The sequence below is a fragment of the Ambystoma mexicanum genome, chromosome 2p (assembly GCF_040938575.1).
Source record: "Ambystoma mexicanum isolate Mex_15411 chromosome 2p, UKY_AmexF1_1, whole genome shotgun sequence".
Lineage (NCBI taxonomy): Eukaryota > Metazoa > Chordata > Amphibia > Caudata > Ambystomatidae > Ambystoma > Ambystoma mexicanum.
Window position 1 is genome coordinate 549,311,012 of NC_090923.1, and position 24,975 is coordinate 549,335,986.

Sequence of the window (24,975 nt, forward strand, 5' to 3'; positions counted from 1 at the left end):
CACCAAGTTGATGGCAGTGGTGGCAGCGAGTCTCAGGAGAGGGGGATTCACGTCTACCCCTACCTGGACGATTGGCTGATCAGGGCTCGTTCACCCAAACAAGCCCAGGAACATCTCAGTGTAACCTGCCACTCGCTCCACAGACTTGGCTTCTCCCTCAATTACAAGCAGTCTCACATGATACCATCCCAAAGACTCCAATTTATTGGAGCAGTCCTTCATACTTTCTCGGGCAAAGCCTTGCCACCTGTTAGGTTGAATCACCTGCAGTACCCTTTGGGAACACTACAGGCAATTAAGACTACACGTGTAAGCACAATTTCACCTTTGGTACAAGCCTGTACTACACAGTAAAGTGGTAGCGATGGCTGAGCAGCCAGACTTATCTCAAGAGTTTAAGTGAGCAGTAGAACAAGTTACACAAAGGACCAACTAATACAGTGATTCAAACAAACACTTTCTCAAGGTTTCTTGGTAAAAGAATATACATTTATTTACTCAGTCAGTTAGAAAACATTACTCTAGTATAAGCAGCTCAATATCACACACTAATACACCACAAAAATCCAACCAATAAGTAACTGAACAAGTTTAGCTCCAAAATGAAGTGGGAGCAAAATTGCACTTCAGATACTTAATAAAGGAGGGAAAAGACAGGGTTATAAGAATAGACAGCCCAAATATATTCATAGGCAGGGCAAAGAGTTTCAGTTAAATACAACCAGCAATTCTTCTCAATAGGCCTGGGCCAAAGTCAATGGTTCAGAGTCTTTTGTAAAGGATAGCACTGTTCTGGTATATAATAGTTATGTCTTTGCCACAGATTTTTAAAGGATTTGGCTAGGCGAAAAGTTTGACGAATGTTTAGGGAAGGACAAGCCTTAGTTGAGCAAAGTTTCACGCACTTTCTCGATGGCCGCAAAGACTTCCGGACCGCGTATGCACAGTACCTTGTCAATGAAGAAAACTGTAGCTGAGGCAGTTGTTCCTGGCAGTTCGAGCAGATTTCGCTGTTCCTGAGCTTCAGTCGTGGGGACAAGGAGGACGTCGGGAGGTTCCTGCACTCCCCAGGGAAGAGGCCAAAAGCTGTAGCAAGACGTCGGTTTAAGGTGTGAGTGCCTTAAAGTCCACAAGCTGGTTTCCTTCCCTCGGGCTATCTTGTTTTCAAGAGCACTCTGATTCAACCAGAATAGGATAGTGTCCAGGTGGCTTGCGAGTTGGTTGTTCCCACCAAACTCAAGGGAATAAATTAACCTTGAAGGGCTTCTCTGTCATCAAAGTTTCAGGCAATTCGGACCTGCAGCAGGGCTTCACCGGTCGTCCAGGAGTTGCAGCAGTCCTCTTCCTTCCTCTCCTCTTCGGTTCTTTCGTTCCAGTGGTTGCCTGTGCTTTCCAAGTCTCAGAGACCTTCTTTTAAACAATTTTCCCCATTCATTCCAGCCTGGCTGTCACTCACACAGCAGGGTGGCTGTCCTTGCCGCACAGCCAGCCGGCCAATCACGCCAGAGTGCATTCAGGTCTCCTAGGAGACTAAGCACAGGGGGTTTTGGGCACCTCCCTTACATCCTGTCCACCCAAAACACCCTGGCGCCAGAGGAGGGCTTCAGCACTGAAGCCCGCCAAAGGTCAACAAACAAAGGGACCAAACCGGGTTTGGCGCGCAGAGACAAACACAAGAAGGACCTTTTCTAAAAGAAATGGCGAAAAAAGTTGACCGAAGTCTGTTTTTACAGATAGGTCTTGGGCGCCATATTGAAAAACATGGCTGACCCGATTTTTAGCTAACGTTGTTAGCAGTCGGGAAAAATCACGGTAGTTGAACTAAACCACTGCCACCAGCCATTTAAAGTAGGAAAGGGTAACATTTTACTGTTACATGAGTTGTTTGACTCAGGGGAAGCTAGGCAGCCCCTGCAGCACTCTATAGGAAGATATTGTGTGCTGGGTCAGTAAATTTAAAAATACTAGCAAAGCCAATTTAACTTTACATGCTCTCGGAGACAGAAGTCAGTCCCAGAGAAGGTATTTTAAACCTTGGGGAGTCTGAAAGACACAAAAACGAGAACAGATCAATCTGCACACCTAATTTTAACGCAAGAGTGGTTAATAGGATTGTACACTGAAAATGTGTTATTTTAAGGGTCGGAGGAGATAAATAACAACCCTGGCATGTGGGTTGCGAAAATGTACACAATAGATCAAGTTCCCAAATGTGGGAACTCCCGTCCTCTGCACTCTATGGATGGCTCTGTGAGGAGTCCTGATTTTTGTTTGTTTGGTTAATTGTTTGGTGGTAGTCTTATGTTTTAAATAAACATGCACATAAATAGGTAATTACTTAGTAACATATATCAATACACATTGACACAGTTAAATGCTTTAGTACAAATCAAATGATTTATTAGAAGCCCAACGCGTTTCATGAAAGAATTCACTTCTTCAGGGCAATTTGCATAATTTTTCTTAAAGAAATCTGGAAAACATAATATTAAAGCAAATATATATTAGTCCCAATAGTCTAAATACATTTTATAATTTCAAGAAAACAAAATACTGTATGGTAAACCCATATATATTATTTTCAAAAACTCAACAACCTTATTTGTGAACATAAGTCAAACAGACCGTATAATACTGACATTTGTACATCTATATGCGTTCTTCAAGATCAACATGGTGACATTTCTGTATACAAATACATTTCCTATGGTAATATTTACATTAGTCATGAATAGCTGGCTGTTCATCATAAAGAGGAAAGCTGCAAGCCTCCTCTACACACAAGCTGAATTTGTAGTGTAGCCCTTGTCAACAAAAGCTGTTCAGAAATAAAGAGTAATATCCAGAAAGAATGGTCAAAAGAAGTGATATTAAATGTAAGATTAATAGATTTAAACTAAATGAAGCAATAACTTACCACCTAATAACTTGTAAATAATGTAAATAACTGAAGATAGTCTATTGAGAAAGTATCCATTCCTCATGGTAAATTTATCTTGTGGAAAATGCCATTGCATCCATGTTGATGCAACAGGCAAAAAAAAGAGGGGCAGTGGAATCCCAGGTATACCTAAAAAGAATCCAAAACTGGATTAACTAAACGAGTTTCAAAGAAGAAGAGACATGGAACTGGTGTCAGCAAAGAGGTCCAAATATACTTACAGGTAAGTAGTCTGGTTCGGTGTAGCAGTTGAGAATAGATGCTATCCCTCTCAAGGACTCGCTACTTAAGTGGTGGTGTAGAGGTTCTTAAATACCCGCAAATGGCGGCCTGACATCGGGCGTCGTGCGTCAGAAACACTGACGCACTGTGATGTCATTGTGCGCATGCGCACTGCGTTATTAAATCCGATTGAGTGATAGAATGCCGATCGAACTAGCAAAGATATAAACATGTGTGAAAAACAGTAAGCTCCAAAGAGATAAACTGTAGACCATCAGGAGGTCTAATATATAATTTGTTAATGGGACGTTGTATGGAGCAACGTGTGTAAAATGTAGCTGACGTCACAGTGTAAACACTGTGACTGAACCTTGCGCTACGAGCCTAGTGCATGCCTTCCATATTCACCATTGTACACCCGCTGAGTTGCTAAGGTACGGACAAGTGAGTATAAATGTATCTATGAACAAGGAAATATATAAGGATGATGAAAAGGCTAATACAGGGAATGGAAAATGGTACCCCCTGTGCCACTGCACTGAAGGTGCTGTGTGACACACAGAAAAAGATCATGCCACTGGAGTTGTTTTAAAACTCCATAACCAAAGAACACAAACATAAAACACATTGAAAATGAAAGGTTCAAAGCCCCAAAATATAGCAAAAGAGCTGGAGGGCTCTAAGGTAGAGGGAATTAAGCACTTGTGTGAGAAATCTCCCTAACACCACCTGAGGTGAGAGCTTAACACATTCTGCAGATGGTTACCAAATACCAGAGTGCTCAGTATCTTCCGGAGGTTGCTCGGTCTCATAGCATCCTGCATTTTCCCAGTGCCAGGAGCCCGCCTGAGAATGAGATCCTTTCAATGGGCTCTCAGGCAAGATGTCAGACCACCTTCACGTTCCGAGCAGAGTTGCTCAGGACCTTCTGTGGTGGGCCTGCAAAGACAACATTCTCAAAGGAGAATAGTTTTGGCAACCATGGCCGGATATAACGGTAGTGACGGACGCCTCACTCATGGGGAGGGGAGCCCACACCAACGATCTGACAATCAGTGGTCGTTGGTCTCCATCGGAATCCAAAGTACCTATCAACCTTTTAGAGCTGAGGACGATCATACTAGCGCTGAAAGCCTTTCTGCCCTCTGTACGAGGAAAGAATGTCCTGATAATGACGGACAACACAGTGGTCATGTACTACCTCAACAAGGGACAATGTGTAGGGCCACTAACACTGTGGAGAGAGGCAATGCAGCTCTGGTTCTGGGCAATACAAGAAGGAATCTCTCTGTCAACAGTTCACCTAGCCGGAGAGCAGAAGATGGCAGCGGTCGCTCTGAGTAGGCAGAGCACAGTGTCCCACGAGTGGTAACCAGCTCAGGATGTCCTTCAAGAGATCTTCACCCTTTGGGGAACCCCTCAAGTGGATCTGTTTGCAACCAGTGTCAACCGGAAGTGCGAACAGTGCTGCTCCAGTGAATTTCCCCCAAGAGGAGCTCTAACAGACGCGCTCGTGGTGGACTGAGAATTTCCACTCCTGTATGCGTTTCCTCCAGTCCCCGTCATTCCTCGTGATCAGGAGGTTGAGAAAGTATGGGAAATCCATGTTCTTAATTGCTCTCGATTGGGCCGGAGTACATGGTACCCAGACCTTCTGGACATGTCCATCTGCCCTCCAATACGTCTTCCACAAAGAGAAGATCTTCTCTCGCAAGTGGAGGGTCGGGTTCTCCATCCAGAGGTCAAGACACTCTGCATTCAGGCATGGTTTCTGAAAGGCTGTGATACAAGGATTGGGACCTTCCCGAATGAAATAATGGCCAGCAACTAAATCTTTATACCGTTGCCATTGGAACAAGTTCAGCAACTTGTGCAGGGATAATAATGTGGATCCATTTCTGTGTGACACACCTATGGTGCTTTCCTTTTAGTTACATTTAGCAAATCTGGGGCTCCAGATTGGAACCATTAAGGTTTACCTAGCAGCGATTTCCATTTTTAAGTGCTCCGCAGAGGAGGATTCATATTTTAAGATCCCTCTGATGGTTCAATTCTTGAAAGGCCTTACCAATGTATACCCACTAGTTCCATTCAATGTACCTGTATGGGACCTCAATCTTGTTTTAAAGTTTGTAACATGTATTCCCTTTGAGCTTTTACACTCACGTCCTTTAAGACTCTTGACATTAAAACCCATTTTGCTCATTGCAATAACGTCAGCCCTTAGGGTAAGCGAGTTGCAGGCCCTTTCTTGCAAACCTCCTCATACGGTATTCCATAAAGACAAAGTTACTCTGAGGGTAAAGCCTTCTTTTTTGCTGAAGTTAGTCTATGACTTCCACTTGTCACAAAAAATTACCTTGCCAACATTCTATCCACCTCCTCATCCAGGAAAGGAGGAGGAGAGTCACACATGCATCCCCTTTCACCCACCGGTCACTCACCCATACATCCCCTCTCGCATTTACTCACACTGGATTCACCACACAGACACACACCAAACCCCACCCAGAACATTCAAATACACATTACCACATGTATACTCATTCACCCACCAGTCACTCACACCTTCTCTTACATGCACTCATTGTATTCTCTACATGGACACACACCCATATACCCACCCACCCAGAACATTCAAAAACACACCATCACATTCATACTCATTCGCCCACCAGTCACTCACACCTTCTGTTGCATCCACTCATTGCATTCTCTACACAGGCACACACCCACCCACCCAGAACATTCAAAAGCACACATCACATTCATACTCATTTGCCCACCAGTCACTCACACCTTCTCTTGCATCCACTCATTGCATTCTCTACACACACACAGACACACACACAGACACACACACACACACACACACACTTCAAAAACACACATCACATCACTTCTCATTCACCCCAAAGACACTCACACCTTCTCTTACATACACTAATTGCATTCTCTACACAGGCACTTACCCACCCACCCAGAACATTCAAAAACACACATCACATCACTTCTCATTCACCCACCATTCACATACATACATCTGACACGCACTTCACACATGCAAAATACACATGATGTTACAAACAAACAGAAAGGCCTTACCTTTTTCTTGCAGCTTCGGTCTGTCTTTCCAGGCTCCCTCGGCTCCTCTGTGCTGCTCACAAACAGGAACCTGAAAGCTGCAAGAGCTTCCTGGTTCCTGTATGTGAGCTGCAAGGAATCGGAGGGAAAAGGGGTTGGAGCAGTGCGTGGCATGTGACATGTGCTGCATGTCACGATCAACTCCAACCCCTACTGAGTGCTGGCGCGGGGAGCCCCGCTACACCAGGAGCTCCTGTTTATTTTGTGGCAAAATATATATGTATAATTTGGATGCCGGTCCTGAGGGTGTCCTTTAGGCTCAAGACCGTAATTGCAGAGTTTGCACAGCGGGAAGCCTTGGGAGTAACTACACCCTCGAGGATTACAGCTGCACAGATTGCGCAGAGGAAAGTGCACCATTATACATTTTCCCCATGACCAGACAAGCACCAGTGGCAGATGACCACCAGAGCATTGTGGGAGAGTGGGTCGCAGGAAACTGCGAGAGAGGCTGCCGGACCATGTGGGGACACGGAAGCAGAAGACCTGGAGGCTGTTAGAGTTCACTTCTTAGAGTTCACTTGCTAGAGTGTGACCCCGGAGCGCTCGGTAAGTGCCCGCTAGCCAAGTCCATGGGCCTTGATCACAGAAAAGTGAAAAACGTAGTAAAATTGAAGAAGCGGAAACATTTTCAATACTGAACCACTGTCAAGCAGATTAATTCTTGTGTTGTGAACCAAGTGATTTAAGAGAGTGCAAGAGACAGAACAAAACCCTGATTATCATACCAGAAGAGTGCAATTGTGACATTGTAGGCATAATAAGAGCCAGCAACAAAAAGGGGCAATAATCCATTATTACCAAAGTCAAAAGCTAAACATACCCAGGCAATTAAGACAGAACCAGAATTGCCAAAACCCAAAGAAGGCAGTTAAGACTTTCTGTGTTGGTAAAAACTATTGCCCATATGAAAAGGAAGTCCTAAGAGAAACTGGTTCAAACCCACATTGCCAAAGCTAAAGAAGTGTGAAAGTGAAACAGAATCCTTACCAGCAGTTGGTTAATGCTAAAGGGGAAAAACAACAATGGCAATAAGGCTGCCCTTCTGAGAGACGAGATTCAGAGGGAGTGGAGCATAATTTGCAGAGAGTGTGGCAATCACATCGGTGTAGCAAACAGCACCAGTGTGGTTCTCGTTTTCCTTGAAGAATTTCTTATATTTGATGTTGTGGAGCAAAAGACATTACCACTGTTGAGTATAACCTTTAACACAGAAGTACTTGCAAGTAGTAGTTCTTTCTGGCCTGGCAGGGGATTACTGAAATACAAACAGTAGGGGTACCCCAGGAAACAAAGAGAAAATCCACATAGAGAACAATATTCATTTCATTGTCAATTATATACACATAATGATGTACTTGAGCAGAAGGGCTTAGATCAGTGCTCTAAAAGTCACTAAGAAAACAGCAAAGTGAGAGTACACTCTAATGGAGTTCAAGTTTTAATATTTTTATGCTTGAATTTGAGAAAAAGAAACGCCTAAAAGCAAAATCATATAAGATTGTTCAAAATCATACATAATAGTTTGTTAAGGGTATATACAGACAAAAGATACATATATATTTACAAGACTAAATTCTTAGAACTAACAAATCTCAGATGAAAGAAAACAACAGTTAAATTAAAGTAAACATAGCAATCATCTAACAGGATTAACTGATTTGCAAACGTGAAACAATTCCTGCTGTGAAAACAAAGAATCAGGATATTGTTACGTATGGATCCTAATGGGCTGTGGTCATTTATTCTAGACTGTAGACATGTTTAGTATTTGAACAAGTCTCTAAATTTGTCAACTGCCAACGTGTGAAGATTTTAAATCTTTTAGAAAAAGTGGCCAGTGCTGATGTGGAGAATACTATGAAGACGTAGTCCTCCGTTGGACTGTTAAGCACTGAAAAAACACGTTTCGGCTATGCCACTGGTTGATGGCATCTATATGTAGCCTTCCTAAGGGTGAAAAGAGCTTCTATCTCTGTCAGAGAGGGAGGCAGCAAAAAGATACATGTATGTATCAATATTAGGAAGAAAATACCAACACTCTGTTGTTAACAGCCCTACTCCGGGGGAATGCTGGAGTACCAAAAACTCAGAAACAAGTCCACCAAATACACACCCTGTTGGTTAAGCAGGAGTAAGCAGAGCATGCAACTTCTTATGCATATGTCCAGAGGTACTCAGACCTGGGGTGTGCCCCGGTGTCCATCTTCCATATTCCCGGAAAAACAGGTAACTGGAATGAGATAAATTGATGGTGACCAGTGTAAGTGGTACTGTATCTAATGGGTGCATCCATACATGGATTGGGGTGACCAAGTTAGAGGGCGTGGGTAACGAGTGAGTTACAGGGGATTACACCAGGTCAGAGAACATTGTAGTATTTTGATCTGTTTTGACAGGAGAGTACATCAGAACATAGAACTTTATCATAGTAAGCCTGACAGGTGAGTAGACCAGGTGAAGGTCATTGAAGTACTGTGGTATGGTAAAATTACTGAGGAAGAAGTTGAAGAACCACTGCGGATTAACACAGAATCATCATGTGCAGAAATAATTAATATTGTCAAAAAGTGGAGTTGCTGAACAGGAGTGATGTCAAGAACTTGATGGCAAGTGAAAAGAGGAAAACTTTGTTGAACTATTGGTTGAAAACAAGTTGGAACTTTGTGGTATCAAGTTAGAATTTTTTGGTGTTATCAAGTTGGAACCAAAAGAGGACTTAAGTGGTACTTTGTTATAATATAGGATTTCCTTAACCTTTTTGAAATTGTTGAACAAATTCTGCTTAAATCTGGGGAAGAGGAATTCAGCCATATTAGAAGGTTAAACAGTTATTATGTTGATGTTTATTGTGTTTATATAGCGCTTTACGCCAACGCGCTTTACATTATAAAAACGAGGATACAATAACAGTAGAAGCAATTACATAATATGGTTCAAACCAGTAATACAGCAAGCAGAACAATTTTCCAGTGAAGATAAACGAGGGAAGAGGGGGTGGAGAGGGGAAGGAAGTGGGGAACAGGAAGTGGAATAAACTGAGGGCGAGAGAGGAGGAGAGGGGACTTAAGAGGAAACTGAGCAGGGAGAGAGAGATAAGAAGAGGAGGGTAAAAAGGGGGGAGAAGGGAAGGTGGAGGAGGGAATTAGAGTATCAGGGAAGGCAGTGGAGAATAAGAGATTTTAAGTAGACCCGAAAGGAGGAATAGGTGGGGATGGAACGGATAGAGAGAGGAAGGGAATTCCAGTGGAGGGGGGCAAGGAGCTGAAAGGAGCGAAAACGAGAGGAGGCGCATGGGGACGGGGGAACAAAGAGAAGGAAGAGGTCTGCAGATCGGAGTGAGCAGGAGGGAGTGTAGATTGAGATGAGAGAGGAGAGATATGGGGGAGCAAGATCATGAAGAGATTTAAAGACAAGACGGAGGAAGTGGAATTTGAGTTGGGATGAAAGGAAAGCCAGCCAAGATGAGAGAGCGAGGAGGAGATGGAGTCGTGAGGAGAGAGAAGACAGAGGATACGAATGGCAGAGTGGTAGAGGGATTTGCGGGGTGCAAGATGAGAAGCAGGGAGTCCAAAGAGGAGAGAAGAGCAGTAGAAAAGATGAGAGAAGAAAAGGGAGGAGATTAAAAGTTTAGTGGTGTGGAAGGTGAGAGAGGAGCGTACTTTGCGAATATTGAAAAGGTGGTAGCGACATGCGCGGTAAGTGAAAGAAATATGATGTGAATTTAACTGTAATGTGTGTTACTGTTGAACTGTCATGTATTACCTTGTCAAGTTGGTATATGCTTAAGTGTGAGGGACAGAAACCTTTTGTTAATGTTTACTTCATTTTATTGACGGCTGGGAAATCCACGTCAGGGTAGAGATAGTGAGGCGTTAATCCAACCCTTTGAGTTAATAAAATGGCATCTTTTGGAAAACCTTCACAAAGTTGTCCGCCTCACATTTCTGACCCCTCGCAGAAGCAAAAGGTTTGCAGATAGAACCCTGATTTGAACCCTAATACAACTGAAATCATGGTGTGTGGCAATACTGCCCTTCTCCCACATCCACTGCCATGGCCCCCGTCCCTCGGTCCACCTCCCCCTTCCTCCGATATAGTCAAAAACCTAGGCTGCACTATGGACTCCTGCCTAACCCTCTCGCGTCAGATAATCAACGTGTCAAAATACTGTCACTACCACCTCAAACGTCTCAGAACCATTTTTCCCTACCTCCCCTACCCGAACAAAAGACTTGAAGGGGTATCTGTACTTCTGCCCCCTATATGGTAAGGTAAAGGCACAGAACAACCCTGGCAAGGCTCTCAATTTGATAAATGTGGCAGCAGCCAGGCTTAAGCTTTCAGGAGATGATGCAGGCAGGTTCTTAAGTACAGTGTTTCACCAAATCCCCCACAAAGGAACGTCCACACGCTATATGTTAGGTGATAACACAGCTTCTTTATATAAAATAAGGTTTGCTACTTATACCAACAGTATACATATAAATAATAACACTTTGCACATGAAATGCTTATTCAGAGAATAGTTAATATGTACACTATGTGGTACCACACACTACTTAAATTCAGTAAGAACTGCACTAACTGCAGACAGTTTTAAATGGCTGGTGAATTCTTAAATAAGGTGTAACCAGCATAGAATAGGAAAGCAAGGCATGTTAGTTATGAACAGCGGCAGAATGCTTTCTTTAGACTAGACAAGTAATTGAGTGAGTTTCCCCCACCTGGGCAACCTGTAATAGAAAGCTTAGGGAGTAACTTATGTTGTCTTTTACAGCCCAGTCCAATATTGTTCAATAACTTTGTGCTTTCTTTTAAAAGGTTCTATCACCCCAAAGTAGTACCTGAGAGGCCACAGGAGAACAGTATCCAAGACTAATCTGGGACCCCTGGACGACTCCTGAGGCTATTAGATGCTCTTCCTCGTCACAGTACCTTTGGTCCCTTGGCAGGCAAAGTGGCAGATTTTCTTGGATTTAGTCGACGATTCCCTCCGAGGATGGACCCTCTTTGGAAGAAGAAGCCACTAGGATGCTGAGTCCAAGAATAAAAAGGAACCAAGTCTTTCAGGATGGCAGCAGTGTGGCAGCTTTCCGGTGCTCTCCTTTGGCCGACGATGTCTCCGACTGTAGAGGTCTTGTGAAGAAACTTGCTGTGGCCTCCTTAAAGGCCTGGTGGATGAAGGTAAGACCTCTGCGACCCTTTGATGACTTCTGGTGGCGATGGGTGAATAGGTCACTTTTGGTGTCAGACTTTGGAATATCGCGGTTTTCCGACTTTCGGTTCTTCAGTGCTGCGGCACGGACCCCTGGACGGCTTCTGGCGACCTGGCCTCGACCACTGGAGTGGACCTCGGACCCTCACCAAGTCCAGATCTTCACCAAGTCTGGACCCTCAGGATGACATTGATAGCTTCTGGTGGCATGAAACCCACCAGCGGACCTTCCACGGTACCCAACGACCCTGGGCTCTCTTCGGCCGGAAAAAGTGGCCAGTGGTGACTTCAAGGATGTCCTTTCAAATGTTCTTAGGCAGTTTGGCACTTTCACAGCTCCGGGTGTCCTGCAGCGCTATGCCAGGGTACCCCCTCTTCTGGGCGATAGACAGCAACAGCTTCCAGCGGTCACGAAACGCACCTCTGGACCCTGGGCGACACCAATGGACTTCTTTGGCTCGAGATGTCCGGCACTCCTTCTCTGGACTTCAAAGACCCCTTCTCCGGACGGCAGGCACACAGGACTGGCTTCCAGGATACTTTGATGAAGAGTAGCCATTTTGCACGATGGTCCCTCGTAGCTCAGGGAGAGGTTCTCTCTGGATCAGTCCTTGGGAGACACGACAGCTTTCGGATTGTTGAAGAAATGCAGCAGCAAACTTCTCTTTCAGCTGATCTTCAAGTAGCAGCTTCTTGCTAGGCTTTGACTTCAGGTACTGAACAAATTGGTTAGAGGTCCCCCGATATACACATCTGTCCCTCATTCACTCTACCTGAGCCAGACTCTGTCAGCCAATCGTACAGTAGGGCATTCATGGTATTGTATGGTATAGTATGGTAATGTTTATTTGTAAAGCGCCCATACACAAGGCAGGTGTTTCAAAGCGCTCAAGGATGAGGAAAAAAGGGGTTAAAACCACAACAGTCATTCAGAACCCTTCAATTTCTGAACGATACAAGTCGGCAACAGGCAGAGTAGGTGCATATAATACAATTAAGTGTGGATAACAGCAAATAAGTCTGATGACGATTCTGCAGTTTTTCCAAGTGCATAGAGGCACCAGCATGCGAGGAGGGGAAGAATAAATAGACTATCCTCAAGGCATGGTACGTTAAGATCGTGCAAGTGCATAGACGGTAAAGGAGAGGGAAGGGGGGACAAGTGCGGGGGCGGCGGGGTGGAATCCAAATGCACCCAGTTAGTCAGAAACTGGGTCGGTGCTGAGAGATGCCATTCTCATGTGCAGTATCAATGAGGCAGGTGCAGGCCCTGAGACAAGTGCCAGAGGACTGGCGAGGGTGCCAGGGACCTATGAGATTCTGAGGTATGCCCGGCGGCCAGTCTGCATTCTGTGTGGAAAGGAGGGAGAGAGGGATAGAACGGGGAGAAAGGTTAGCAGGGTAGAAGGAGAGAGAAGGAAGAGGAGAAGAGGAATGTCTTAAGGAGTTTCTGGAACTTAAGGAGATCAGGCTCAAGACAGAGGGCGGCAGGTAGGCTATTCCAGAGGGAGGCCCCTGCAGAGGTTAAAGATCTCCCTCTGCTTAGAGATCCGGCTCACTCGCAGATGGTTGGAGCGGAGGACTCGGGAGGGACAGTATTTAGGAAGGCATTGTTGCAGATAGGTAGTTGGCCTTTTTAGAGATGTCCGAAATGTGAGTGGAGAAGGAGAGAGTGGAGTCGAAGATGACCCCAAGGTTTTTTGCCTCGCAGGTCTGTGCGGACACAGAGCCAAAGGAGGCCAGCCAGAGTGAGAGTGGGAAAGAGGGAAGGAGGCAGGCAGGCAGCCAAACAGGCTCACAGGCAATCGGGCCATTCACTCCACCCAGAAGATGTGGATTTTGGGGCAAGTACCCAGCCTTTCAGCACACTGCACTCCATTCATGTCAGATTCAGGCAGGGCTGCCTCATTCATTGTGTCACACACACAGAAACTAGACACCCACAGCAGAGAATGTGAGATCACTTCAGACTCCATTCACACAGGTACCACCCATACACAACACCTGACAGGAGGCAGCCTCAGAGCCATATATGGTTTTTCCACCCAACAGCCATTCAGGAGGAAGGGACAGAGTCATGGCTTCCAAGGACTTTGGGAAACAAGGTAAAAGGCAATAGAAACCAAGAGGCCACAGGGGCCATCTTGCCTTCTTTCAGGAATCCACTCATTCCTATGGCAGGGCCTCTTTGTCCCAAAAATGGAGGATACTCAGAGCCACTGTTAAGTCAGCATGTAGCTGCCACCAGCCCATACCCTGCTCTGTCGGCAACATGCAGGTGCCTAAAAACACACCCACCCCTGGGTGCCATAAGGGTATCCCATGAGTGATGGTCACTAAAAGATAAGAATCAAGAGCTGCACTGCCAGAGGTCCAGGCGGGACCTCAGATGCAGAATACATACAGAAAACACACACAAAGAAGTGGTAGGACAAGGACAGGAGGCCCTGTCCCGCTATAAGGCATTACGAATATCAAGCACAGGGCTCTTACCATGTATGCCCCTGAAGGCGGCCTCTTTCCAGGGCCTTAGATGCTATGGTCCACAGTCAAGATCTGGAAGAGATAGCCCAGTGAGGGTAGTGGGTAGGGAAAAGTGCTCTCCCACTTAGAGTTGGCCAATGTAAGAAAGGGTAATTCCCCAAGGGGTAAGGAAAGTGGCCATAATGAGGAAACACCGTGAATAATTTGGCAAGAGAGATCTTTGCCAAAAAGTAACTCAAGGAAACCAATAAAGATCCCAGGTATTAGTAACTGGGGAAAAAGAAGTAAAAAGTACTTGTAATGTGGGATTACCATGTCACAAAAACATTAATTTGAACAAATAAGATGGTTACAAGACTCTGGTGGGAATGTGGATAAGGGTCTGAGTAAACCAGAGTTGTTGATGCAAATTATCAAAAATTGAACCACTGGGGTAGTAAGGAGTGGTCATGAATCTCGAGGTGTACATTTTGAATATGATGGGTTTACTGCTAATGAAAATGGGGGTGGTATCCCTGTACAAGCCCCCTGGCACTGCTAGTAGGGTTGTGAAAGGTGGGATGGAGTGTGAAGAGGAGAGGACGTTGAATGGTAAGGCCCAGGTGGAGGAAAGGTTGTCAAGTATGAATGGAGACAGAGTGTCTGCTCCTACTACTAGATTCTATTTAGAAATGTTGGAAAGTAGTAATTTTAATGTAGTGTTAAAAGGGTCAAACATAATTAAACTGGTGCATGAAGTTCCCTAGCTTTGACATTTGGATACAAGGGATATAGAGAGAGTTTACTTCCCAGTGACAAATCTTACAGATCTGGTACAGTTGGACTTTAAGACGCATATGGTTGCACAAATTATACTTAATGATATTGACTCAATTAGAGTAATGGGTTATGACATCAGGTGTGGTGAAAGTGTTAAACCGTCGAGATTGATTGAAGAGGTGCCTTCGTGTTAGCGTCCCTTCAATTTGGGAACTTGCCGAATGATAAAAATTACCTGTCAGTCATCCAATAAGAGTGAGAGGAGGGTGGAACTTCAACATTTGGATTTTGGTAATGTGAAAAGTGATAATCAAGACTAGTGCTGGTTAGCGGACACTTTAGCCCGACCATTTAAGAAACTGGGTGAATTGGGGATAGGGCTCTAGTGGAAACAAGAGACCTACCATTATTACGCTGTAATTCTTGCAGGTTTAACGGCTTCCTGGGAAATGACGAAAGGAAAAAGATCTTTTGAAATGATATTATTCTTCTCCAGGAAGTCTGGCTATGTGTCCTATTGATAGTTGATGGGTTCACCGTCTATTAGAAATTGGCTAGGAAGGGTGAAGATGGCAGACTATGCGGGGGTCTGATTACATTGATTCAGAATTCTATGTTGTTGGATTCAGAGGTAATTTCGGATGATATCTACGGGCTATTGGCTATCAAAGTAGTATTGAAGGGTCTTTTGCTCCAAAAGCCAATTCTGGTGATAAATAACTATGATAACGCATGTATATCCGAACTGAATTAATTATTGATGGGATTGAGTGATGCATGCAATACTTTCATGTGCGATAAGAACCGGGTACACATTTTAGTGGGAGCAGATCTGAATGCTTATTGTGTTAAGAGTGAAAGAATGGTAAGAAAACAGGATAAGGTATTAACAGGGGTGTCCCACCATGTGGAAATGGATGGTAAACTATGGAAACATTTATTTTTTTATTGGAATCTGATTATAAATGGGGCCATAATGGGGGATGGTCCACCTAGGGACACCTGGAAATCTAGGGAGAATTCAGCGTTACTTGATTATATTGTAGTGTCCCCAACCGTGTTTGATGTTTGCATGGATTTCAGGGTGATTGAAACTGATTTTAGCGACCACTCTCAACTGCCTTTAACCATGGTGGATACAGGTAAATCTAACCAAGCCCATTGGATCGAAAACTTGAGGGTGAATCTGTCATTAAACCTTTCGGATGGCGGTGGTTGCCGCGGATACGACTTTGCCGCCATTGATCAGTTCCATCGCGCTACTCACGTTGTCATTGCAACGTTCTAGTTGTTATTCTGCTTGCCGCTGCCAGGAGTATTTCATCCCAGTCATCCCTGCGGTCTGTGCATTGCAACCGTCTTAGCTTTTGCTTAGTTTACGGCCATATGCTAGTTTTCTCCTTTTTTCGCTTCACACGGAAGCCTGCCTTTCTCTGTTTTCTCGCTCCTGACCTCTCTTGCTCTTCCACTTTCTTCCTTTGCGTTTCGCTCGCCTAGCGATTTCTCTGCTCTAACTTTCTATGCATGTTTACTCGCATTGTTTGTTTACCTTCTTCAGTTCCTACCTGTCACCGCCTCCTTGCTCGCTCCAGTCTGGATTTCTGTCCGCTCTTTGTAGTGGTATGATGGTTCTCCGAAAAAGGTTAAAGAATTCTTGGAGGCTGCTACAGTTTACTTTACAATCAAACATCAAATGTTTTATACAGATCAGGCAAAAGTGGGGTTTCTGATTTCTAATATGATCAGCAACGCTCTTGTCTGGGCTACTCCTTTGGTGACAGGAGGTAATCCCGTATTGCAGGACTATAGTGGGTTTCTGACCCTTCTTAAAGAAAGATTCGAGAGACCAGAACTCACTTACACTGCTACCAAGGACCTCTTAGATGTCTGACAAGGATCCTCTGATGTTCTTTCATACATCACCACCTTTAAAACCTTGGCTGCCGGGGCCGGATGGCCGAACAGGCTCAATATGCCATTTTTCGTAGAGGTCTTAAGGAAGACATAAAGGACGAATTAGCCCGGTTTCCCCGTCCTAAGACATTCTCTGTTATCTGCGTCACTGCAGATAGAACACCGTCTACAGGAACAACGCCACGAAAGAAGACTTTACAGAGGAGGTTTAGTAAGCAATGATCCTCCGCCAAGTTCTTCCTCACCACTGTCTGCTCCTCGAGATGAACCCATGCAGATAGGTAGCACTCGAACACCACTCTCAACCGAAGAAAGAAGACGGCGAAGAGAAAGAGGGCTATGTGCTTACTGTGGTTCAGATAAGCACCTTCTTAAGGAGTGTTCTGAACTACCCCAACGATGTTTGGGAAATGAACAACCCCGGAGCTAAAAGGGACGAGAGTCCGGGGGTTTTCAGATTCATCCAGTCCCTATGTATCTTTGTCCGTTTCTACTAAGGAAACCCAAGAAGATTCCAGACTCATGGTGGTCAACATCAGCATAAAGGTCAAAGACAAACTAGTGGATACCCTAGCCCTCCTGGACTGCAGAGCTACAGGGAACTTCGTAGATACTGTATGGGTCAACGAGGTGGGTCATAAGAGGCTGCCCCGCTTGGAAGATCAGAAGGTGGAAGGAGTGGATGGAACCCCACTTTCCTCAGGGCTTATCACTCAGACTACCGATACCCTTGAAAATAAGATTTTTCAACACATCGAAAGATTAAGATTCGACATCATAAGAGCTTCACATTTTCCAGTTATTCTGGGACTAACCTGGCTCAGAAGACACAATCCTCACATTGATTGGGTCTCTAATCAACTGAGTTTCGAATCAGATTACTGTAAAAATCAATGTCTTCCACACCAGTCTTTCACTAAACTACAACTTGCCCCAGCTCTATGTCAAGAATCCTCAAGTATACACGCATTGCTGCATTTCTGTGAGGATTTTCAAGATGTTTTCACAGAGGTTAGACCTGCCGCTTTACCACCTCACTGGCCTCAGGACTGTTCGATAGACCTAGAGCCCAATGATTTAGTTCCATTCGGCCGGATGTTTTCGTTGTCCCAGACAGAGAAGAGTGCATTACGCACCTATTTGGACACTAATCTCCACAATGGCCTCATTCAGCCATCTAAATCCCCTGCGGGAGCTCCTTTGTTTTATATTTCAAAGAGGGACTCCAAAGAATTGCGGCCGTGTATAGATTATAGGGGGTCTCAACAAAGTTACCATCGGAGATCGCTACCTCATGCCTCTTATAACCGACATTATAGAGGCAGTTCAAGGTGCACAGGTATTCACCAAGTTGGATCTTCGCAATGCCTATCATTTGCTACGCGTAGCTAAGGGGGACGAATGGAAGACGGCATTTCGTACACCTTTCGGGTTGTACGAATACATAGTGATGCCATTTGGATTGGTCAACGCCCCAGCAATCTTACAAAGATTCATGGACCGCATGTTCTCTGATCTATTGTATGTTTCAGTAATCATTTACCTGGATGACATATTGGTATACTCCATCAACAAGGAAGAACATGAAGAACAGGTTCGGTTGGTGCTTAACCGTCTTAAGGAAAACTGCCTACAAGCCAAACCCGGAAAGTGCAAATTCGGAGTGTCTACCATTCCGTACTTAGGGTTCATATTATCAGAACACAGTATTTCTATGGACCCACACAAAGTTTCAGCCATCCTAGATTGGCCCTCTCCTTCTTCCGTTAAGGAGGTTCAGAGGTTTCTGGGTCTGACTAATTTCTATAGAAGATTTATTCCCAGGTTTTCCGAAACCGTTTTACCCATAACATCTCTTCTTAAGAAATCTTCCAGACCTTTTGCATGGTCAACAACAGCTGAAGACAGCTTTAAGCATCTCAAGGCACTTTTCTGCTCAGCTCCCATTTTATTGCAACCGGATCAGTCAAGGCAATTCATTGTTGAAACAGATGCCTCTTCAGCAGCCATTGGTGCAGCCCAACTCCAAGAGAAAGAAGGAGTCGAACATCCCGTGGCCTACCTCTCACATACTCTCACTTCCAGCCAAAAGAACTATTCTGTTTTAGAAAAAGAGTTGTTGGCCATGAAGCAGGCATGTGAAGAATGGCGTCATCTTCTACTGGGTGCCAGCCTTCCATTCATCATTTGAACCGACCACAAGAACCTCAAGGTTCTGCAATCTTTGGAATGCTCAAACTCTCGCCAGGCCCGATGGGCATACTTTTTTTCCCAATACAACTTCAAAATTACCTATCTACCGGGTTCAAAAAATGTATTGGCTGACGCCTTATCTCGCAAGGAGACTAATTTGGGGACTAATCCTCTCCCTCCTGAACTCATGTTTCCACGTAATCTGATAGTAGCTCAGATTAATACCTTCTTACAAGAGGTCAAGGAGGCTATGGTATTAGAGCCTTTCGTCACTAACCAGAAACTTTCTCATGATTATCAACTCAAAGATGGTCTCTGGTTCTACAAGAATCGCTTATATGTTCCATCAGGTCATCTCCGCAAGAAGATCATCAACTGGTGTCATGACAGCTTGTCCGCAGGCCATAGGGGTCAATCTAACACCACCAAAATCATCGGACGTTCTTTTTATTGGCCAAACCTCAAGGAGGAAGTCAGATCCTACATATCGTCTTGTCCGGTGTGTGCCATGTCTAAGAATCTCACAGGCAAGCCAATTGGCCTCCTCACCCAGCCAAATATTCCTCAACGCCCTTGGGGACATTTATCCACAGATTTTATAGTGGACCTTCCCATCTCGGATTCTTGTACCTATATAATGGTAACCATTGATTCCCTTACTAAGATGGGCCATTTTTCTCCTTTAACTGGATTACCTACTGCTACCAGAATGGCCGAAATTTTTGCCAGAGACATTTTTTGTCTACATGGGCTTCCAGATAAGATTACTTCAGACAGAGGTAGCCAGTATATCTCAAAGTTTTGGAAGGCACTGTGCAGACGATTAGGCATTGACCAGGCCCTGTACTCAGGTTTCCACCCACAGACCAATGGGCAGACAGAGAGACTCAACGCCACCCTCGAACAGTATCTCAGGTGTTACACCAACCAACTGCAAGACAATTGGGTTCAGCTCCTTCCGACTGCCGAGTTTGCAGACAACAACTCTAAACACTCAGCTACTGGTTTAACACCTTTCTTTTGCAACTATGGTGTTCATCCCAGGGCGATCGGTCCCATCTCTTCATTACCAAGCAATTCCCCAACAGTAGAATCTATCTTATCTGATATCGCTGAAGCCCATAAAGCAGCCAAGAGCAGTTTGGAAAGGAGTTTAAACATCTATAAGAGACAGGCTGATGTACATCGGCGCAAGGCCCTGGAATGGACAAAAGGAACCAAGGTGTGGCTTTCTACCAAATTTCTACCCAGGTGGATCCGACTCTCTAAGTTGTCCCCCAGATTTTTGGGTCCATTTCCTGTCCTGGAGAGGATTAACCCAGTGGCTTATAAAATCAAACTACCACATCATCTCTGACGCATACATCCTGTCTTTCATTCTTCCCTTCTCAAGGAATTTCATCCTCAGATGCGATGTAAACCTTATTTGTCACAAATCTTGCCACAGGGTGATAACCAAGATGAGTATGAAGTTTCCAAGATCCGTGACTCTCGGGTTTTCAGAGGGCAACTCCCATACCTAGTATCTTGGAAGGGATACCCTAGGTCGGAAGACTCTTGGGAACCAGAGCACTTTCTTAAAGCTCCCAGACTTGTGGCTCGTTTCCACTGATGACATCCCGGGAAACCTGGTGGAGTTAATATAAAGAGGGGGCATACTGTCATGAAACCGTTCGGATGGCGGTGGTTGCCGCGGATACGACTTTGCCGCCATTGATCGGTTCCATCGTGCTACTCATGTTGTCATTGCAACGTTCTAGTTGTTATTCTGCTCGCTGCCGCCAGGAGTATTTCATCCCAATCATCCCTGCGGTCTGTGCGTTGCAACCGTCTTAGCTTTTGCTTCGTTTACAGCCATATGCTAGTTTTCTCCTTTTTTCGCTTCACATGGAAGCCTGCCTTTCTCTGTTTTCTCGCTCCTGACGTCTCTTGCTCTTCCATTTTCTTCCTTTGCGTTTCGCTCGCCTAGCGATTTCTTCGCTCTAACTTTCTATGCATGTTTACTCGCATTGTTTGTTTACTTTCTTCAGTTCCTACCTGTTGCCGCCTCCTTGCTCGCTCCAGTCTGGATTTCTATCCGCTCTCTGTAGTGGTTCAGTTCTTGTTGGATACTTACCTGTTCTTCTTATTGGTTTACACTCTTACCTCTTATCCACTGCCTGCCTCCAGCTCCACTCCGGTTGAGTTCCAGCTGTCATTTCATCACAGCCGGTTGACCGCTAGTTCACCAGTTGGCCAGCAACGTGGGATAACCGTGTTTTTTTTTCCGCCTAAGGGCTTTTTCCCCCCTTACGTTCCTGCTCCCGGGGCTGGAGTCGTGGAGTGGTCCAGTTTGGCATCCACCACGGCTACGTCTCGTGACAGGTCCAAGACTCCAAAACAGAAGGACTATCTGGCCCACCGACAAGGAATCAAGGAGACAGACTCTGAATATTCAGGTGAGGAGAGTGGTGATTCGAGTGAGGACATTGACAGAATCAAGCTGGAAATAGGCTCTCACGATACATAGGTAAAGTAGCTAGAGATAACAAATCCTTGCTGAAGTTTGTAAGAGGCCTACCACTAGAGGAGAAGTTTTCCATTATTACCCCGCCCTTGTTTCAAGCCTTCCCGGATAGGTTTAATAATAAGACTTCTGGTACTAGGAGTCAAGTCTCTGACAAATCACGCCTACGATGTTGTGTTACAAAATAAGAAGAGAATATTAAGGGGAGAGATTAAGGCACTGGGGAAATTGGGAATGGTTGATGAGTTAAATCTTTGTGAAGTACCTACAACAAAAATTCAAGATTTGGTTTAAAGGTTACAAATTTGCACAGATGTATAAAGAAAAGGAAAGGATGCTGGAAATCCTTACTAGGAAAGATACAAGGAATTTTTGGATCTGATTAATAATTTGGGGAAACATCAAAGTTACCAACAGAGTAACTCTATCTCGGATGGTGGCAGGGTAAAACACTATGGCCCTCATTACGATACTGGCGCTAAACCATGGCGCTATTAGCACCATGGTTGGTGCCGGTGCGTAACGAGTCCGCCAATGTTCAATGGGGAATTACCACCCCATTCCAAGGTTGGCAGGGCGGTAATTCCCCATTGAACATTGGCCCTTCCCCATTCCCATTTTTGCCCCATAGGGCTCAATGGGACTGGGGAAGGCTCTAAGTACGGTACCGCAAATTGTGGTACCTTACTTAGCACCAAGGTCCCTTTGCGGGTCCCTACTTTAACGGCCGTTCAGGTCGGGTCCCGCAAAGGGACCTCGTAGTAAGGCGCTAAGTGTTTAATGGCGCCGCAGCCTTTTACGGCGCCGTTAAACACTTACCATCAGGGTCCTAATGAGGGCCTATGAGTGTGTTTATAGGAAATCAGACCGAGATATTGCCTTTACTATGGAGTGTGATAAATGGGATTTGTCAATATCTGTGGAAAAGGTGGAGCATCTGATTAAGAGATCTTTGAACTCAAGAGCAACAGGTGCCATTGTGGTTCAATATTTTGTATGTGCTTTTCATTTTGATCATGGTAAAAAAGAAATTCCTGGTCTTAGGGAAAAATTCAGTGCTTGTGCCAATCTACAAGAAGGGGGATAGGGCAGATTTGCCCTATCTCCCTTCTTGATTGTGACAGTAAGATTTCCATGGGTTTGTTTCTCCGAGACCTTACGAATTGGCCAGTAAAATCTGGTCGTATTCAGAAATATCAGACCGGTTTGCAGAAGGGATTTGGATCCGATTTGAATGCTATGGTAGTGTATTGGCTCAGGGAAGAGTCGTCGTGGCCAGGTAATTTACCACTCTACCTGGCAACAATAAACTACAGTCAAGCCTTCGACTGCGTTAATCGTAATTTGCTGTGGAGCCTGTTGAAAGAATGGGGAATACCAGATACGCTAGTCGTACTCTTAGTTGAGTTACACACACAGACCACTCTGCAGGTGCGGATTGACGGGAGAAGGTCCCTGACAGAGTTCATACCAGCTATGAGGTGACTCTGCCAGGGATGTGTGTTAGCCCTGTGTTTGTTTAATCTCTATCTAGCCTACCTGGCTGCCTTTCTTGGAAAGACCTAATTTGCTTCTGCGAGCTTGTCAACAATAAGTATTCCATACTTAACTAATGCGGATAACGTAACCCTACTAGATGGAACTCAGGTCGGTTTGCAGAGACAACTGAATGCAATTAGGGAGTATTCCGCTATGAAGAAACGAAGCATAAATGGAGAATAAAAAAAACTAAAATTGCAAGGTTCACAAGTAAGATAAGATCGAAACTAGGTTACAGTTGGACCATGGGTGATGTAAAAATGATTCCGCTATAGATTCCTTGAGCTACCTTGAGTTCAACCTGGATGCGACAGAAAGTGTAGGGGCCTATTTGGGATGTTTGATGCGTAAAGTGACTCAAATGCAAGCCCAGATGTAAAAAATGAAAAAAGAATACTGTTGATTTTCCTTGAGCCCACTTGTTTCCTTTTACAGAATGAAGGTTGTGCTATGTCCTTGATATGGTCTAGAGATAAGCCACGGCTTGCGATCTGTGCCATATGAAAAGGTTGAGTCCAGGGTATGGAAACATGTGTTGGGCTTGCCAGACTGCGTGCACATCGCAGCACTAAGGCTTGAATTAGGTTTGAGTTCTCTAAGTAGCCTTATGGACTAGAGGATTTTCCTATTATGTAGACGACAACTTGTGCCAGTGAGGGGCTCGGTCTATGACGAACTGGCTGGGGTCGTTCTGTCTGGAACTGTGGAATCAATTGGGAACCTTAGGGTCAGAGCTGAACGAGTGTTGAGTGATAAAGGACTATGCCTGGTGTGTTAATGGCAAATCCAAATGATGTAAAAAAAAGTACCTCGTTAGATGAGACTGGATGAGTACATTTCAGAAGATGAGAGAGTAGAATTATATTCCAGTCTCTCTCCTCTTGATAAACCACTGGGTGCTCTACCGAAATATCTCACAAAGTTCCTGAATCGCTTTTGGGCCAGTCACTTCCTCCGATTTAGAATAAATCTGCTCCCGACAGGAGAAATATGTAATATCAGAACTCGTGGGGATGGAGTGAGTAGGGGCTGCCCTCTTTGCGGTGATGGGGATGTGGTCCAAAATCGAGAGCAAATAGTTTTGTTCCACCTTGTTTTACGGATAATAAGAACTCGGCTATTGAAGCAGTTCACACATGATTTTAGCCTATTGGACTCTGACATGTTCTTCTCAGGAATTGTAAATGTATAGCCAGCTGTTTTTAAAGCAAATGTTAAATGTGAATTCAATTTGTGATTTTTAACAATGTTTTAATTTTTGTATTTGAACTATTGACTTGTGTAAGGTCGAGTATATGCAACCAGTGTCACAATAAAGTAAAAAAAAAAAAAATATATATATATATATATATGTCCAATCGCTCTTCCTCTAACCATCTCCAGACTCTCCCTCCACCTCTCTTCCACCACTCTCTGACAATATCCTAACTCCAACTCCTACAAGAACCTCCAACCTTGCCAGACTGAACTGGCTGCTTTTCATAGTGGAGTTCCCCCTCCTCATAGGTGATGTTTAAGTATATTGATGACACCTGCATGCTAAGGGTTGTGTTTATTTGTGATTGGACCATCTAGGACCAGGAGGTCATGTGGTTTGGAAGTGGGCTGGCCTGAGATTACGTAAGGCCCAGTTGCCATTATTGGATTTTAGTGAGGACATGAACGGGTGTAAGGTCCCATTCCCTCCCCCTTGAATCCGTGCTACTTTATTCTGTGTTGATCTTGGTCTTTTTATTCACTCAACATGTATATTTGAAGTCAATAACCCCTCTGGTAAGTAGGGGAATATGCCTTTTAATGTTAGAAGGTCTTTGTTGCAGGAAATGTACAACCTTGTGATCCCCACAATGCTAGTGAAGCCAGGGGGATGGATTTTGTTTACTTTATTGCTCACACGGTCTGCTTAAAACACTTCTTCCTTGTTTGGGTGAATCTTTATAATTGCTGGAATTCCGCAGACTGCATGGCTGTGTGTCACAATGGGGAATCTTTCTCTTGGCCTTTGTACCAAGGAAGAAGATGTAGTTTGTTACTTGTTGGGTCCCTTGAAATGTT

At 44.6% G+C, this 24,975-nt stretch overlaps 1 protein-coding gene across 1 annotated transcript in view; it reads left to right on the top strand.

Annotated features, from left to right (window-relative positions):
* The window catches only part of DNAH1 (dynein axonemal heavy chain 1), a 3,604,831-nt gene that overhangs the window by 2,433,178 nt on the left and 1,146,678 nt on the right, over nucleotides 1-24,975 (top strand). The gene's annotated exons all lie outside the window — the stretch shown is intronic.